Below are 20,045 nucleotides of genomic sequence, written 5' to 3' on the forward strand. Positions count from 1 at the left end.
TTCAACAAAAAACCCACTCTTTTCGTTATCCCCCATGAACCCATTTTTTAAAAGATTTTTGTCTAGCAAACATTTACTAGATAATAATACTTTTTAAATTAGAGACACTTATGGGCACCTGGGTGGCTCAATTAGTTATGTGTCCAACTCTTGATGTCAGCTCAGGTCATGATCTCACAATTCGTGAGATCAAGCCCCACAATGGGCTCACACTGACAGTGAGGAGCCTGCGGGATTTTGTCTCCGCTCTCTCTCTGCCCCTCCCTCTGCTTGTGCTCATATTCATTCCCTCTCTCTCTCTCTCAAAATAAATAAACTTAAAAAATAAATAAGAGACACATAATTGACACCAGTTGCTATTTATTTTTCTTTATAAACATTTTCCCTTCAATTGTATGACTTTTTAAAGAGATAAGAAGTAGGGTTTAAGATAAGGCAGTCCCAAAGACACAAAACTACTTATTCAACTCAAAGATTCTGAATTATCACTAGACAAGTATTCCTCCCACTGCCAAAGGTAATTAAAAAGGCCACGGCAAGAAGGTTTGGAAACAAATAAAAATAAATTTAGGTCATCATATATAAAAATTAGTTCAATTATGGTGACAAATACACCATACCAATATAAGATGTAAGAGGAAACTAGGTGTGGGGTACACAGAACTGTGTACTGCCTCTGCAATTTTTCTGTAAAATCTAGAACATTCTAAAATAAAGCTGACTACAAAATTGAATATAGGGACTACATGCTCCTCTGAGTGAGGTCAGCATGATAAAGAGAAACTAAAGCCCAAAGAGCAACATACCAAACTCTTAATGTGAGAGAAGACAGGCGACCACGATTTGTAACCAGCTGAGAAGCAACAGGAAAACCAACTGTGGTCCATGTGACAGACCTGGCCTCAAGGATGAATGAATGAATGAATGAATGAATGAATGAAGGCACCATCACAATGCCTTGAACAGAACAGATGCTCATGCATACCTTCTTAACTACCTGATTAATTTAGAATTGCCTCTATAAGGCATGTGCTGAGTCAACAACCAAATCTGGAGAAAGTATTAGCTGATCTCTCTAGTCAACTTCAGAGACTAACCAGGTATGTTACTCCTTAAAGATGTCTGTCTCAGCTACACTATTTTGCCAGGAAACTAAAAAATTGGCTTTTCCTTCATAGTGAAAAATGAAAGTCATCAGGAAACTCCCCAAATTCTAGCTTCCCACTTCCACTTATAAATGTGTATGCCTTTGCAGTCATCCTTCAGTCCTTTGCGCCCACCTTTGTTTAAAAAAGGAAGGAAGAGGGGCGCCTGGGTGGCTCAGTCGGTTAAGCGTCCGACTTCAGCTCAGGTCATGATCTCACAGTCTGTGGGTTCGAGCCCCACATCGGGCTCTGTGCTAACAGCTCAGAGCCTGGAGCCTGCTTCGGATTCTGTGTCTCCCTGTCTCTCTGACCCTCCCCCGTTCATGTTCTGTCTCTCTCTGTCTCAAAAATAAGTAAACATTAAAAAAAAAAAAAAAAAAAGGAAGGAAGAAAGAAAGGGAGGGAGGGAGGGAGGGAGGGAGACTCCCTCTGATGGGGCTCTAGACCCTACCAACACTTCTCCCAGTGACTTGAATATACTTTAAACCCACCACTTTCTGTCTCCCCAAAGTTCTTACTTAGAAATCATCCCATGTCTCCTCCTCCTTTATTCCCTTTTCTGGCTCTTTGTCCTCAGTAAAAATATTCAACTCTTCCCTTTAACCAATAGCCTACAAAAGACAGAAAGCTCCCTCTCATTCATGCTACTACTACAACCCACTCTCCTCTTCCCAAGTAAGTTGGTCACTCTTTCTTGATCTTCTTAAGTTGCCTTTTCCTTCATTTCCTGACACTAAATATTTGTATTTAGCCCTCGTTTTCAGCTTTGTACACTCATGACTCCACTTCTGCTCCCGTAGATGACTGCAGCTAAACTCCTAGCCGCAACTGTGCTCAGAGATCATAAATATCCACCTCTGTCCTCGACAACTGTGCCAGGGCCCAGACACATACCTGCACCTGCATGAACATGGCCACTGCCATCTGCAAATCCTCTACCCAGACACATCCCAAACTCAACGAGCTCCCCTGATCACAACCCCAAAACCTACTTCTCCTCCTGTCATCTCCAACTCTGAGAATGGGACCAAGAAAGCTGACCAACAGTTATTTTCAAATACTTTCCCCTTTCCCTCACTCCGCCATGTATAGCCACCAAATCCAGTAAATTCTACCTCCTTAACATCTTTCAAGTCCATTCTTCCATATCTGTAACCCTTATTGTTTCTTTGGCTTGGCCTTAACTGGTTTTCAGATTATAAATAATCTTCTAACAGTCTCCTCATGTCCAACCTTGCCTACACTGCTCCATCCCATGGGCTACTCTTGCAGAATTCTTTCTCTAAAATGCCAATCTGATTGCCTCACTCTTCTACTTAAGAATTATTAAAGACTTCCTGATACTTTTTTTTCTTAGTATTTTTAAAGGTCAAATTCCAAAAAGTTACATAGAAGGCCCTTCACGAAGCAGTTTATACCTCTCTCACTAACTTCGTCTCCTATGACTTCCCCATGCTCCAGCCACCCCACAATACATTTTCTAGGGATTCATCACTCTCTTGTTTTCTCTTGCCTTCAAATATACTACTACCACAACCTGAACAGAACACCCCTTCCCTGCCAGCATAACTTCAAATGTCTCTTTAAGATTCTCTACTAAGCCTTCTATTATTACCCCAGGTATAAACATTTCCTTCTTCTGTGCCTTCATCATGTCTCTTTCACTGAGCTAACTGTGTTGGGTTGAGCTTCCAGTTTATTTATCTCCTTCCTTGGCTATAAACAAAAGTAAGTGCACTTAGTCAGGATCTTATTTTACAACAATCCTGTTTTGAGGTGGTTGCTAAGAACACACAGCATCCAAACACAAAGGCAATCTATATCTAACTCAGCTCAACCAAAACCTGTCACCAGGCAGATCGCCTCTGATCCCCAGGGACAAGTCAGTCACCTAGAGACTGACAGATAAAGCCTATAATTCCGATGAATACAGCCTCATACATTTGGCAGGCCCAGTGCTTATTAATTCTTGGTGCACAGACAGAGAAAGAAGTAAGAATCACTTCTAAAAAGAAGCACGTCCACATATCTTACCACAGGAACTCCCAAGCCTTCATTCCCCCAGAATGCAGCAAGCAAATTCAATTACGTTATTCAAATCCAACTAAAGCATTTCAGCAAATATTAAGTATTCAAATCACTTTGGAGGAAGGATTGGGATGTCTTAGTGAGATGAATAGACAGACATATTAAAGGGATAGCAGACTCATCCAAGAGGATTTCAGCCGCTAATTTCCACAGTTTTTAATTTCTTTTAACAACTGGGCCCTAAGTGAGATCTTCTATTGCTCATCATTTGGGAAGACTTGTGGTTGAAAGGGCCCAGTTAAACACAACTCCGTCCTGGGGTCTCTGTGGGAAGTCCATTCCTGTTTTAGCTAATTGATATTGAATCAGTTTGGTCTGTCATTCCCTGGATTTTTTGTAATGCACCACATGCCAATTAATCAAGTTACAGAGATTAGCACAGGGGAGGGAATGCATTAAAGGTCTGCACTGCAAAAGTAGACTTTATTTTCTCTCCCTCCTGCTTGTCTCATTTCCTCTTCTTGCTATATAGAACTTTGTGCCAGTGGAGTAATGGGAAGAGATTTGAAGCAGTCAGTGTTTGTGGCGAAAGATGCTACAAAAATCACTAGTAATTGAAAAGAAACTTCTGCCAGGCAGCTGAACAAAATACTGGCTGTCAAGGGTGCTCTATGAAACAAAAAGCTCCAACTTTCAAATGGACAGGTTCCTGTGCTTTCTCAGGGACTCCCCCCCAACACTGGACCTTCATTTGCAAACTCTAATAGGCCCCCATTGGACAACACAATCTTTCCAAATCTCCACAAGGTGAAGCCTCCATGAGAGAAAACTCAAGTTAAGTGCATCATAGAGGCTATTCATTGCCTTGCTTAGTGACAAAATGTATCTTCTCAAGAAGCCAGGAACAGGGAATCCTCAAAAGAGCAAGTTGGCGCCCACATGATGCCACACAGTTGTTTTCCTGGCTTACACAGAGGCTGTGCTCTGCAGCACTGTCAGTGGGGCATCAACAGTGACTCCTGCCTCCTTCTTCTCCCTGGAGATATTGTCAAAGGCTTCTGGCTATTCTGGAAATCTGGTCAGTTTTTGTTTTGTTTTGTTTGCCTGCTTTTATTAACTCTAGCAAATCATGACAAGTTTATTTCTTAGCACTTTTCCTCTCTCAGGGGTTCTCCTAAGGGTACCAATGGGTAAAGGAAGTAGATTAATATTCTGTCAAGCTCTAGCCTACAGAATTAAAAAAAAAAAAACACATCAGGAACTTCAATCCATCAAAGTAAGGAAGTTACGTGAATCTATACACAAACTACATGAGAGATTAAATATCTGTATATGTGGAGGCAAAAAGTTAACGATGGCAATAATAATAAAAAAAAAAACACCCCACCCTGGTGAGAACTGGTTCTCATGACAACCCCCATTTACAGGAGAAGAAAACTTCATCCATTCTGCTGTCACCTTTAAAATGGTGATCTCTCATCACCCTATTCCTAGGTTATAATGACAGATAAAACAGAAAGAGATTCCATTTTCTTCTTCAGGTGGTTGACCAGCTCATTCACAATGTCAGTGGGTGAAATATAACAGGACCAAGGTCCCATCTAAATTCTATCACCTATTCTAAAGAAAAATGACAGGAGACATATTACTAATCAGTCAACAGAAAAGACAGCAGTGGTTTGGAAAGAAGGAAAGAAGGAAGGAAGGAAGGAAGGAAGGAAGGAAGGAAGGAAGGAAGGAAAAGAAAAGAAAAAGATCAGATCTAAAAAGCAGGACACAAAAGGTATCCAATTCATGTGGATAATATACTAATAATAAACAGCTGTATCTACACTTAACTAACACAAGAAGGGCAGACATCTATTTTTAAGATAATATAAGGGGATGGGGAGGGAGCAAACATTTGCTGGGCAGCTCCCACTTGTCAGGAATCATGCTAAATTCTTTAACCACAACTCAAGAGTTGTACTTCTTTTAATTAAGGAACCTGAGGCTTGAAGTGGTTAAGTAATTTATTTAAGGTCACCAGAGAGTAAGATGCAGAGCCAGGATTTGACTCCCCTCACACCAGCTCAAAAGCAGGTGTTATTTGCAGAATAACAAGCACCGCTACCAGAAACATTTTCCATCTATGATGCCAAGACCCACAGATGGGCTCAAACAACCCAAAAGTTCCTTATTCAATCCTAAAGGGTGAAAAATACAAAATTTCATACTTTCACACTTTTAGGCACAAATAAAAGCTACTTACTAGTAATTAACTATGTTGTTTACTAGGAGTTACTAAAATGTGCCATCCACAGAACAAAATTAAGGACTTACTACAATTGACCAGGGACTTTCGGCATTCCACTACAAACTCTGGCTGCTCAAGAAGAGTGTGATGGTTCACATTGTATGTGTCCACTTGACTGGGTCACAGAATGGCCAGATATTTGGTTAAACATTATTTCTGGATATGTCTAGGAGAGTGTTTATAGATGAGTTTAATATCAGAATATGTAGGCTGAGTAAAGCAGATTACAGTCTCCGATGTGATTGGGCCTTATCTAATCTGTTGAAGGCCTGAATAAAATAAAAGGCTGAGTAACAATAAATATTTTCTCTGTGCGTGGCTGTCTTTGAGGCAGAATGTCAGTCTTCTCTTGCCATTGGACTTGTGGATTTGGACTGGAACTTATACCATTGGCTTTCCTGCTTCTCAAGCCTTTGGACTCAGACTGGAACTATACTACTGGCTATCCGTGGTCTGACTTCTCAGCCTCCATAATCATGTAAGCCACTTCCTTATAATAAATCGCTTTATATAAATCACACACACACACACACACACACACACACACACACACAACTAGTGTTCTGTTTCCAGAGAATTCTAACACAAAAAGACAACACCAAAAAACTCCTATAGCCCTGGACCACATTGGAAAAGTTGGAATCTCCACAATTCATTAGAAGGAGACTATCAGTTAATCTTCAATAGTACCCAAGGTTGGCTGCAGATGTAGATTTCAAATGCTGGAGGAGCTTTTTAACAATAAACCATGGTTAGTCCTACCACTATGGACATGTTTGTTGTGGGTTACTTGATAAATGGTATCATATATATCGATGCATGATGGAATCAACATCTAAAAAGATTTTCAAATTAAACTTGACAATTTCGTTCAAAGAAGAATCATTTACACCACGATTGCCAAAGTAGAAACATACATATTCTACATGGTCCCACCATCAAATTCCCCAAGAAATGACACATCATTGCTATCACAAGTTTCTGCACTGAAAAGGTGAAAGAGTTGGGACAAATGAACTGAGGGTCTTTAACCTTCTAAGAGTCCATCTCCTTAAAATATGGAGAAACATTACCTGGAATGATAAAGTGACCCAAAAATCCCTTAAAAACAGCCTTTCACTGATAATTCTGTACAGTAAGAAAGTTATTCTTTCCACTTGTCTAATGTAAACCCTACTCTGTTTTGATTTGAGCCTAGGTCATAAACCTAAATGATACCTACAATGAATTATCTAAACCCCAATACATACCAGGCCTCCAAGAGTCACCTTTAGTGGATTTGTACTAAAATCTGCTCCCCACAAGACCCATGCCACCCAACTCTGTACCTGAGTCTGATCTCAAGGTAGCTCTCTACCTTACAAGCTTCTAAACCTAGAACAACTATTTCCATTTCTTGGATCTAGAATGGCCACGACATAAGAACTTAGGCAAAAATTGTCCCCTTGGCTTCCCCCAAAACATTTAAGTCACCCTCCTATTCTTAGCCTTTGACTCTTAACTTGACTTCAGTCTTGATCCTCCAATCACCCCAACAGCTGACATCTGGTCATTCCCAAATTAGGCAGTGGTTCTATGTCTTCCTATAGCTAACTTAACCCTAACTTCTGCTGTTATTCATGTAATCCACCACCAAACATAGTCCCAGTTTGGATCTCAATGTGATCCAAGAGAGGTATTATAAAGAAACAGCAGAAGTGGGAAGAGAGAATTACTAAGGGAATAAAGAACAACAGCTTTTCCAATTTACTATAGACTTGGGCTGGGAATTACTGACCTGGAGACTGAACTATCTCCTCGACAGTGACTTCTAATTTCACAACCTAATCCAGGAACATATCATACTGCTTAAGCTATATACAAAATCGTGTGTGTGTGTGTGTGTGTGTGTGTGTGTATGTTTAGTATCCAAATCTCTCAGCAGATTCCCAAATGGTAAAAGAAAAAGAATAGAAATCATTGCTATGATGAAATGCTATCAATCATATATATAACATTAAAGTCTCCATACTGGTGAAAAATAACACTGTCGTTAAATGATGCATCTGGTTTAAGAAAACTGTTTTAATCTTTCAAATTCATTCATATTAACCAGTTTACAATTTCAGAGACCTACCCCCAGATGAGTCTGGGGGATGACATTAGACAGAAGATTCAAGGACAAAGCTTCAGAAAGCAGACACAAGTCAAACAGCAGGAGCATCATCTTTTAAATCTAAGAGAAGACTCGGGTATCTGACCCAACAATTCAACAAGATATGTTTATCACAGGTTAGTTGCTGGATCTGAGACTGGCTGGTAAAGAAAACTCTCTCTCCTTACCTTTCCCACCTGTACCTACCAAGTCGAAATGTGAAATTACACCATCCCTTCCATACAAGTAGGTTTCCGTAATGTGCACCACACAAAGAAATGTGGTCTCCAGCAAGGTGTAAAGTCTACTGCAAAAGAGCATATGTCACTGTGAAAATATTTTTGCTACTTTCACACATCACTTCAGCTAGTACAAAAAATACTCCTATTGTAATTATGTGGATTAAGTAAAAACCTAATGAGGCCCTCTTGACCTCCAATAACAAAGGCAGAATGTAAATGATAATGATTTTCCTGAGATCTTCAAGGGATGAGATGTAGAGGATATTCATCTGTTTTTCTCTGGAAGCTATCTTGGTTCAGGAGTACAAGTTTACCCTTCAGAACATCCTCTGTCCTTTATACATTCCATGTACTAAGAAGCAATAACTAGAGAGCTTGTCCACAACCTAAATTACATTCAGAAATTTTAAATTAGAATCACGGACAAATGTTTGTGCCTCCCTAAATATGACTTTCTCTAGCAACCCATTTATTGGGTGAATAACAGCCTATCTCCCTAAAGACTTCTAGGTACTCAGGAAAATGAGCAAGCTGGCTGTGCCAGTTACCAATGTATTGCCTCTCACCCACAAATCAATCCTCCATTGACCGCTCTGTGAAAACTGAGTTGGGCCCTTCAAATGTTTTTCCTTTGCCAGCTGGCACAATGTTAAACTCTGTCAGTAGAGGTCTCTTGTTCATTGCAAAGGGATTCCTGCTGGATCCCATGTGCCCTGCAGTGTAAACCCAGCACTCAGCTCACCACAGTGATCAGTTGCTTCCTCCACTACACTTTTTAGGCAATTTTATAGCAGAGTGCTTCCTACAAGACACCACCTCCAACATAGCTTTCCCTGGCACCTCAAAAAGCAGATTTCCAGCAAATTCCAGAATGTGGACATCCAGCAATTTCACCAGCATGAAACCACTACCACCTCTGTGCCATTAGTGAACCACAGCTGGGGGTATGGGGGAGGGGGCTCTTCCTTAAGAACTCAGTGTCAATCCTAGGGGTATCACCTGCTCACTTATCTGCTAGTTCTCTTTACATCTTACTAGCCAGTCCCTCATTACCCCAGTTTTCTATGTTATACTGAATAATTCTTTATATTAACATTTCCTTGGCCCATTACTATGTGGTTTCTGTCCTGCAATCCAGGCCTGAGTGACAGACCTGCTCCTCTGGAAGGCTGGAGCATGAGAGTCAGCTCTGAGAATGCCTGGCCAGAAGGGTGGACTGGTGAGCTGCCATGCACTGAATTATATTAGTTGCCATCCTTTGCAGAGTAGAAGCTGGCAGACAAGAATAAGGGAGACATGCAAGTGCCACATTTACCAACTGGTACTCTGTGCAGGAGCCTGAGTTAGAGACACTGTTAAGGAAGTGACCAACCAGTTGGAGATACCAGACATACACACACTAAAAGTTCAAGGCAGGAAGTACTGAAAGCTCAGTGAGGGTCATGGGCGATAACACTAAGGGTCAGTGACAGGTTCTCAGGAGGCTAAGACACTAGTAGTTTCTATTTTGTCATAGCAAGAACAAATTATCTGCAAAAGCCTGTGCCACAGAAAACAGAGACTGGTCTCTCTTTAAATGCTTCTCCAACCCCCACTTTGTCCTCCAATAATGGGTTATTACTCAAATCCAATATATTGTGGACTCCTGGCTGTGACCAGTTGTCTTTTGCTTCACTGTCAAGCGATATACCTAAGTAAACACTCGGCTCAAAAAATAGAATTTAAAATCAGAAAAGCCATTTCAATTTAACTGTGTCTTTGGCAGAGGGAGTCCTTCCTAAAAGATTTTAAAGAAGAGATTAGGGAAACATGGTGACTATAATCTATCAAAGCCAAACAAAAATGCCTTCAATAAAGCCCCTCCACATGAGGCTATTAAGGAAACCCAATAACCACATGGTAGAGAATAAAACCCTGTCATTCACTAAATGATAGAAAAGTGATTCAGGGTAGAAAGCAGGAATAAAGAGACTACCTTTGGCTCACCACAAGAGTAACAGTGGGGAAGCTCAGAAAAAGAAGCCCAAGAACAGGAGGGTTCTAATGAACCATCTGGAAGGTGGGAGAGATTATCAAAGGGAGCAAAAATGAAATTTGCTGATGATAAATGAGAGTGGTTTTCTAACATGGATGAGCCACAAAGGATGTCAAAAGGGTTGTTCTAAATGAAGGATATCCACTCCAGTAGGATTGAGTATTACAGGAAGGAGCACAGGCCATGGAAGGAACCCCTTAACCACACTCTGACAAGAAGAAATGGGGAATGACAGTGATTATTTTTAAAGAGTAAGCAGTTGAGATGGGATGGGATATGAACTTCGACCTCTTGATGAAGTAATGTGTTGTGGTCCAAATTAAGTCAAAATTTACTTCCCTACATACCTTTAGTACTCATCTCTTCTATAAAAACATTCCCTTTGTTTCCATGTAGATATTCATAAATTAGATATTAATTATAAAATATTTACAACTTCTCCATAATATAACTATGTCTCCATTTATCACACCATACTTGTGTTTACTTAGAAATATAAGACTTTACTTTGTATTCTGTAGGCCAGTAAAAATTTCAAAAAATTCTAGGAAGGAAGATAAGGTTGGCAATGCTTTATTTTGCCACGTACAGGCATATTTTTAGAATTCTATCACCATCACTTCATAAAGGAATATTTGGATAGTTATGAAAGTAGCAAGGAAATAATCTCAGGACAAGGAAGAGTCCTTTAAAGTGAACAAATATATATTTATAAAACCTGCTACATTGCTCTTATATTTATAATTTTCCTGGAAGATCAACAAAAACTAGGTGAATGAATGAGGACTTGTTACTACACTCAAGTTTGAGAATTACTAGCCAAGAAGACAAAAACAAGATAGATACACACATTCTTAAAATTAAAAAGAAGCAGCATTTAGATTTTTTTTTAATAATAAAGACAGAAATAGGAAGAAAGGAAGGCTCATCATGAACAATTTTAAAGTCAGACAGAAGTACAGCTTGCATAGGTGTGTATGTAAGAGAAAGACTCTGGATAAAACTGACCCAGAGGAAGTCATTTAAGGGGAATGAAGACAATGAAGACACTCTGAGGAAACAAAGACTCTGCAGTGAAGAATAAATTGCAGAGCATCCTACCTCCTCCACAGCCCCTTGATGCGTTCCTGTACTGAATGCATTCACAGGAATCGTACACAGGACACAGCTGGTGGAACAGGACAAGACATCTCCAGGGACAAGAGGAAAATATAGCTTCTTTGAACAGGTCCAGGTATGTACTTATTAATTTTTTTTTACATCAGATTAAATAGATACAGGATTTGTATGGGCTCCCTCTGGTGGGTCTGTCAAACACATGAGATTTTCTACTCTTTGTAAAATAAATGCCTCACATGTTTAGTAAAAATTTAGTTTTGAAGGAATTGAACAGTGATGCTCAAACTTTTTAATCTCAAAAATCCTTCTATGCTTAAAAAAAAACCATAATTTGTGGCATTATTAGCAAAGAATAATGATGCTTGCCACCACTCACACTTCCTTCGCCTGCCAGGTAATCAGTGTCTTGATTTTGATGTTTATCACTCCCATATATTTTTCTCACACCTACCTACGTATTTATCTAACCAAAAAAACACGGTATGTGTGATGGGGGGAGAGAGAAGGAAAGAGAGCTACAACAAGTGAAAACAAAGAAAGCATAAGCAAGTATACAATGAGAACACTTGTTATTGGGCATATTCTAAAATATCTATTAAAAAAGACATCACAGTTTGGTATCACTCATAACTTATTGGTTTCTCTCAACCCTGTATTAAAACCTCATCCTTGTTGACATACGTACTCTATTTATGTTAACTAAAATAAAGTATTCAGTGTACAAATAGCCAATACTTTCTTTATACTTAAAGAAAAAAATGCCACATTAGAGCATATAATTAAAAAAGAAAAAAAAAAAACTAGCAAATAACTCTACAAAGTGGAGACAACTATATACACTCCCAAAAGAAAGGTACAAGATTTGTGGTTCCTCTAGATTCTTGCTACTGGCCAGGGTTATTAATTTTTGCCAATCTAATGGATTTGGAACAATATTTGGTTCTAGTACTTTGCATTTTGTTATTTGCGGATAAAACCAGTACTTGTTTACTAGCTGATAGACTATTAATGCTGATGAGATGAATAATTTTTAAAAATTTACACAATAAATCATTCATATAGTGTATAGTGTATCATGTTTAAAGAATAAAAGCACATACACGTGTGCTCGCCACCTATATCCATTTACAGAAAACAATACCAAAAACTTTGCAGCCCCTTTCAAGCCCCTACCTGACCACAATCCCCTTGCCGCTCCTAACAGAGGTAACAACTAAATTTTTTCATTATTCCCTTGCTTTCTTTAATTTTTCCACATATGCACGAACCCCTATATAACATATTAATTTTTCCCATTTTTTAAACTCTACATAAATACAATTATACAATGTAAGTTTCTGTAACTTTCTTTCCTTGCCTAATACTACTTTCTATATTCAGTCATATTGATGTATATCCTTGTGACTTACTCATTTTCACAGATATTTCCCAGATTTCACTTATTTTCACTCACATACCACTGTATAAATATACCATAATTTACTTATCTATTCTACTCTTGGTAGAAACATGGGTTGTTCCAAGTTTGGGTTAATACTAATAGCACTATGAACATTCTCATCTATCTGCTAATATAAGCACTCAATCTTAGAACATATCTAAGTATATACGTGGGCATGAAATTTCAGGTGTTCTGATTTCATACTCCCCCAGAGCATTGCCATGGCTCCACGTATTGGCCAACACTTGGTATTGTCAGACCTTCCCTACTGGATTCTTTTTTTCAAACTAAGACTTTTTAATTTGATAACATTAATCTCTTAGCTATACACACAGCAAATACCTCCACCCTGCCTGTTACTTGTCTTTCAACTTCATTTATGAAGGCTTTTATTAGACAGAAATTTTACCTTAATGTAGTGACTCTTTAACAATGTTTTCTACTTAGGATTTTTCTTGTTTAGAGAGTCTCGGTTTACAATATTATAATCTACCTTCAAAGTGATAATAATAATAATCTCTCATATCGTCTTAAGTTTTAAAGACCTCTTCACAAATGAATTGTCAATCCATCCAGAATTGCATTTTGAATTAGGTGTGAGATAAAGATCAATTCTTTTTCCCTACACAGATAATTGTCTCCGAGCAATTCATGTAGAATCCATCATCTCTCCACTTATTTAACATCATCTCCATTTTATAGTAAGATAATAAAATCACAAATATGAGTAGAGCTATTTCAAAATTCTCTATTTGACTAAACTTGTGCCAATAATAAACCATCTTAATAACTAGAGCATTAGAAGTCTTGACAGCTGGTAAGGCATGCACCTTATACCTGTGTTGTAAAAATTATTCTGGCTATTCATAAACTTGCTCTTCCTATGAATCTGAAGATCAGTCCTTCAACTTCTCTAAAATACCCAGTGGATATTTTGATTAGATTTGTGCCAAATTTATAGATTGACTTTGGAAGAACTGCTATTGTCATGATATTGTTTCCTAACTACGAATCTGTGATCATGACATATCTCTCTTTTTTCTCTTCTTCTTTTACATCTTTTAATAGTATCTGGTAATTTTATCCATAAATATCTTGACAATCTTCTGGAACAACTATAACTGGGCACTTCAAAGTGTTAGTTGATATGATGAATGAAATCTTTATTCCTTTATATTTTCTAATTGGCTATTACTTATGAATAAGAAATGTATTTTCTCTATATTATAGTCTTTATACCCATCAACTCTACTGAACTCTCTCATTAGTTCTAATAATTGACCTGAATATTCTATTCAATTTTTGAGGCAAACAATCATATCATTTACAAATGAAGCAGCTTTATCTCATGTTTTCCAATGCTTATACCTTCCATTTCTCTTTCTGGCTTACTACATAAAGTAGAACTTCTACACAATGATGAATAGCACCAGTAATGGCAATAATCCCAAATTATTGCTAATTTTGATAGAAATGTTTATAATGAGTCACCACTAATTACGATGTTTGCTGTGACTGCTTGACAAATATCAGGTCAGTTAAGAAAGTTCCCTTCTATTCCTAACTAAAAGTTTGTATAAGTCATTAATGTCATCCAATGCTTCTTCAATGTCATAAAACATTAAATGCCATCAAATTATTTTTCTACCTCTTTTGAGGCGATCACATGATTTTTCTCCTTACAGAAGTTAATATAATGGAATAAATTTATAATAATAATGCGGTAGAACACAATACATCAGTGAATTAAATCTGCAAATATTTCACTTAAAAATTCTGTATCTATTCATTAAAATAGAGAATCATCTGGGGCACCCGGGTGGCTCAGTTGGTTGAGCGTCCGACTTCGGCTTAGGTCATAATCTCACGGTTCATGAGTTTGAGCCCCACGTCAGGCTCTGTGCTGCCGGCTCAGAGCCTAGAGCCTTCTTCAGATTCTGTGTCTCCCTCTCTCCGCCCCTCCCCCACTCATGCTCACCTGCTCTCTCTCCCTCTCAAAAAAATTAAAAATATTAAAAATTTTTTTTTAATAGAGAATCGTCGTTAGAGAGGGAGGGAGCCAAAACATAAGAGACTCTTAAAAACTGAGAAGAAACTGAGGGTTGACAGGGGGTGGGTAATGGGTATTGAGGAGGGCACCTGTTGGGATGAGCACTGGGTGTTGTATGGAAACCAATTTGACAATAAGTTTCATATTTTAAATAAATAAATAAATAAATAAATAAAATTCAGCATATAAAAAAATAAAAAAATTAGAGAATCATCTATGTTCATAAAGATGAAAATTCTAAAATTTTCTCTTTCATCTAGTTTGTATATGAACATGTCTAACCACATGAAATGAGCTTGATAGGTCTCTCTTTCTATTCTCTGAAACAATGTACAAGCCTTTCAGACTTGGTAAAAACATGTACAGTCATCTCAGGATGATGGAAGAGAGGCTAATGATCCTAGATGTAATTGGCTTCAGCCTTCTATGGAAAGCAACGTATTGTCTTATAATAATATCTCCTGCTTCCTCTTTGTTTTTTAATCTTAATAAATGTCTCCCAGGGCACCTGGGTGGCTCAGTCAGTTAAGTGTTCAACTTTGGCTCAGGTCATGATCTCACTGTCACTCTGCTGTCAGCACTGAGCCTGCTTCAGATCCTGTGTGTGTCTATCCGTCTGTCTCTCCTGCCCCCCATCCTCTCAAAAATAAATAAACATTAAAGAAATAATAATAATTGTTTCCCACATGAAATCACGGAGCATCTCATGATTGTCTGAAACCTTCTTAAAGATCTGGACCCCAGTTTGTGTTCACCAAATGTTTTTCTAATTAAATGACTGACCCCAGTGTTTTTCCTTCAGTCTTTTTCTTTAAACTTTTATCAGAAAAATTTCAAATATGTGCAAAAGTAGAAAGGATAATGAATCCTCACATATCCAACACCCAGCTTAGATAATTAACAATTCATGACCAATCCTCTTCCATTCATCCCCAAATGCCTATCCCCATATTATTCTGAAGAAAACCACAGACATCTGATCATTTCACCCACAGTATTTCAATATATATATCTAAAAGAAAATGACTTTATAAAAATATAATACAATGATCATACCTTTAAAAATAAAAATAAAAGAACTCATTAAATTTAAATATTCAGTTAGTACTCAAATTCCCCGTGGTCTCAAATGATTTCTTCCCTTAAAGATGTTTTCTCTTGACAGGATCTACACATTGTGATTACTTGATCTTTCTTCTCATCTTTAATGTTCTTGCCATTTATTTGACAAAACTGAATCATTTATCCTGTAGAGCAGGCTTCTCAAACTATCTGTGTTAAAGGATGGTTTTAGATTTCCAGTCGGTCTTATACTAAGACCCGGTCCCACTGTGCACAACTACTAAACACTCTGAACACGTGCAACTCGCCAAGATCATCTAAGAACACCAGAAGCAATTTAATATATGCTATTCAACAAATTGAATATGATGGCTAAAACATTTCTAAACACTGCTCCTTAAACATTTCTAAGGTCTTCCTATTGATTCTTCTATTTATTCATTATGCAGGTAACATCTTGAGTAGCATTGCTGTCACATTTCCCACAGGCTGGATTTTGCTTATTAATTCTCCATGGTGTTGTTTAACATGTTTCTCTGTACTCTGTACTTTCTATAAATTTGGAGCTGGATCTAGAGATTTGATCAGATTCAGGTCCAAATTTTTTGGCAAGACTTTAGAGTTGGCATTGTATTCTTTCATCAGGAGACCCAAAAGGCTGGCCCTGACCCTTCTTTTTGGGATGTTGGTGGTCATTGGTGAACAATGTTATTAACTAGTACTAAATGTCAAAGGCCTGCTAGTAAATTTGGTTCTCCAAAGTTTGTTCTCTGAGAGACTCAGATCTCCTGAGCCACCACTGGTTCCCTCCATGGCCTCAGTTGCTGACACAATGCAGATCATCCAGCTGTCAGTTGTGAGTTCCCAGCATTTGTGAAGATCTGAGGGAGAACTTGTCACCCAGCTGTGTTGGAGATGGGCTTTGCTATTCCAGTTGCTGTTTTGTAAGATTTGGGACTATTAAAATCGATTCAACCCGCCTATCTTCCATTTTTTAAAAACAATGCTGTTTGCTTTAGCATCTTAAACTGAACTTAGTTGATAGATATTTTTCAGGGTTTAAAATTTTTCCTGGGGCACCTGGGTGGCTCAGTGGGTTAAGCGTCCAACTTCGCCTTGGGTCACGATCACACGGTTTGTGAGTTCAACCCCGCATCGGGCTCTGTGCTGACAGCTCAGAGCCTGGAGCCTGCTTCAGATTCTGCCCCTCCCCTGCTCATGCTCTGTCTCTCTCTCCCTCAAGAATAAATAAACATTAAAAAAATGTTTTTTAATTTTTTTAATGTTTATTTATTTTTGAAACAGAGAGAGACAGAGCATGAGCAGGGGAGGGTCAGAGAGAGGGAGACACAGAATCCGAAGCAGGCTCCAGGCTCCGAGCTGTCAGCACAGAGCCTGACGCAGGGCTCGAACTCACAGACTCAGATCATGACCCGAGCCAAAGGTGGACACCCAACCGCCTGAGCCACCCAGACGCCCCACATTAAAAAGCAATTTTTTTTCAAAGAAACTTAAAAAATAATTTTTTCCTAAGTATATTTTAAATTAAATGTGCTACAAGTACCTTTTTAGCTATATCCAACCCATTTTGTTTTATGTTTCTACAAAATAAAGTCACTATTTTCCCCCACATCTGAGCAGTCTAAAGAGAGTGTTTTCATTGCTGGTTAGTGATAAGTGATTTGTAATTTACTGTAATATGTCTCTTTAACCCATGAATACTATAGCTGTGAATTTTTAAACGTCTGAGGATGTGAAACGTTTTTCTTTTCTTTTCTTTTCTTTTCTTTTCTTTTCTTTTCTTCCTGCTTTCTACCTAAACTACATTGCAGTCAAGCATAGTTCTATGTTATTGATTCTTTGACAATTGTTTAGACTTCAGCTGTCTGCTAGTCTATGGACAAGTTATTGTTAGCCCACACTGTATGCCTTTGACTCTGGGGATAGAATCGGTGTGTGTGTATAGTTACAGGATTTTAGTTTAGTTACAAAATTTTAAACATAAACATAAATCAAGCCTGTTAATCATGTTTTCAGGTTGTCTGCATATTTACTCATTTTGTCTTCTTAATCCATTGATTTTTGATTCAAGTCATTTAAATTCTACTATGGTTATAAATTTATCAAATTTAACTTTTATTTCTTCAGTTTTGGTTTATGTATTACGGCTATGATGTTGGACACATTAAAATTTCTGACTCATAAAGCATCATGGTTGATGTATTCTTTATTCATACTTATCATTGTTCCCATAAATTCTATTTTGTCTAATATTAATATTGCTGTACCAGCTTTCTTTTGGTAAGTATTTTTTGATATATCTTTTTCCTGCCCTTTATTTTCAGCCTCCAGTATCGTTTTGTTTTGGACCTCTCTAATTGAAAAACATCCATTATGATAATGTATGTCTTTTTTTTCTGTTTATTTTTGAGAGAGACAGACAGAGAGCAAGTGGGGAAGGGGTAAAGAGAGAGAGAGAGACAGAGAGAGAGAGACAGAGAGACAGAGAATCCAAAGCAGGCTCCAAGGCTCCAAGCTGTAAGCAAAGAGCTCGGTGTGGGGCTTGAACTCCTGAACTGCAAGATCATGACCTGAGCCAAAGTCGGACACTTAACTAACTGAGCCACCCAGGCACCCCTGATAATGTATGTCTTCAATTGGTAAATTTAACCCACTTAGATTTGTGAGTACTGATATGTTTAACCTTTTTTCTAAATAAAAAGGGTTTTCTTAACAATTGATAGTTAAAATATATATATATGTATGTGTGTGTGTGTGTGTGTGTATATATATATATAGAGAGAGAGAGAGAGAGAGTCATAATTCAGCCATTTCTAGGCTTATCATTATTTCTTTTACCCATACCTCTGTATTTACTTTTCTTCTTGTTGACATATACCTTATAGCGATTAAAATAATAATTACAAAGATTGTTAAAAACCGGACTTCTGTATTATTAAAAGATAATAATATAATTGTTAATTACATATTACATAAGTACCATGATTAAAGTTACTTAAAAGTCCTATTCCTAGGGGAATAAACTAAAAGAAGGAAAAAACTTTTTTTTGAGGGTTAAGATTAGGTCAGACTTAGTACCAACACTTTAGTTGAGGCCAAGAATTAAAAAACAAAAACAAAAACAAAAAAAAACCCTCTCTCTCCCCAACACCATTCTTGAAACTAACATTTTACTTGGGTCATAAACAGGTTCCACTTACAAAGCAGCCCCCTGAAAAGCAACAGAATACAGAAGAATGGGCAATGAACTACAAATACCTGAGTTCAAGTTTTAGCCCTACCACCAACTGGGTGGGTAACCTGGGGCAACGTTTGGGGACTTCAGATTCCTCATGGTTCAAATGTAAACAATTGATCTCATGAAGTTTTCAAGAGGAGTGAACGAAACAATAAACAGGAACTCTTATCAAACTATATCATTAGTTTTATATGTGTAGGTATTATGTATAATTTTGTAAACTATACAGCAGAAAATACAGTAACATTATCAGTCCAGATTAGTCATGTTTGCTACCCACTAAATTGGACTGGACCCCAAATAAGAAAACAAGATGAAGATCAGTTTCCTACCCCTCTTCCTATTTTCCACCTTCCAAGGATTTTTCCTCCATTAAAATGCTAGTGTAAGTCTCGAAGCTTTCCCTGCCACTTTCAAGGCATTCAGGCTTACAAATTAGTGAGCGCTTTCCTTTCTCAGTGTTTTAATGAGGTAAGCTGGGCTGAGCACCTGCCCGCTGCTGTGACCTGGACATCATATTACTAGCATACGTCTCCTCCAGGACATTAACTGTAGGTGACCTTCTATCACTTGGTCTTATTTCCTCGACTTTCACCTGTCTTTGTTAACTTCCTTTTCATTGCCCAATAAACTCATATCCTTATTAATAGTACTAAGTCTGACTTAGAAAATAGACAGCTATTCCGACCAGTAAGAGTGCTCATTTAAGCAGCTCTGCAATCAAGTTTGGGTGGCCTTTTTGTGTAAAGCTAACCTACTGCTGTATTATCACAAACTCACAGGAAAACAGCACATCCTGAGGCAAACAGTTGTCTTGTATGACATGACTCATTTAATACAAGAAAACAATGGTCACTTATTAGCCTAGGGATCATATACTATTCCTTTCCATGTCCAACAACCCATTTAGCTTATGTTCACAGCAGGGAGTTTTGTGATGATAATCATCCCTCCTATTTCAATGAACACATTTGGAAGAAGTGCTAAAGGAGTAAAAGTAAAATACTTGCTGTGCTTCATTTAATTCCATTTGTTTCTTACATAAAAAACAGAGAGGGGCACCTGGGTGGCTCAACTGGTTAAGCGTCCGACTCTTGGTTTCAAATCAGGTCAGGAACTCCTGGCTCGTGAATTCAAGCCCTGCACTGGGCTCCGCACTGACAGCACAGAGCCTGCTTGGGATTCTCTCTCTGCCCCTCCCCTGCTCATACTCTCTCTCTCTCTCTCAAAATAA

At 38.1% G+C, this 20,045-nt stretch overlaps 1 protein-coding gene across 7 annotated transcripts in view; it reads right to left on the reverse strand.

Annotated features, from left to right (window-relative positions):
- The window catches only part of FARS2 (phenylalanyl-tRNA synthetase 2, mitochondrial), a 551,313-nt gene that overhangs the window by 394,738 nt on the left and 136,530 nt on the right, over positions 1–20,045 (reverse strand). The window lies entirely within an intron of this gene.

Source organism: Prionailurus bengalensis, chromosome B2 (genome assembly GCF_016509475.1).
Source record: "Prionailurus bengalensis isolate Pbe53 chromosome B2, Fcat_Pben_1.1_paternal_pri, whole genome shotgun sequence".
Taxonomy (NCBI): domain Eukaryota; kingdom Metazoa; phylum Chordata; class Mammalia; order Carnivora; family Felidae; genus Prionailurus; species Prionailurus bengalensis.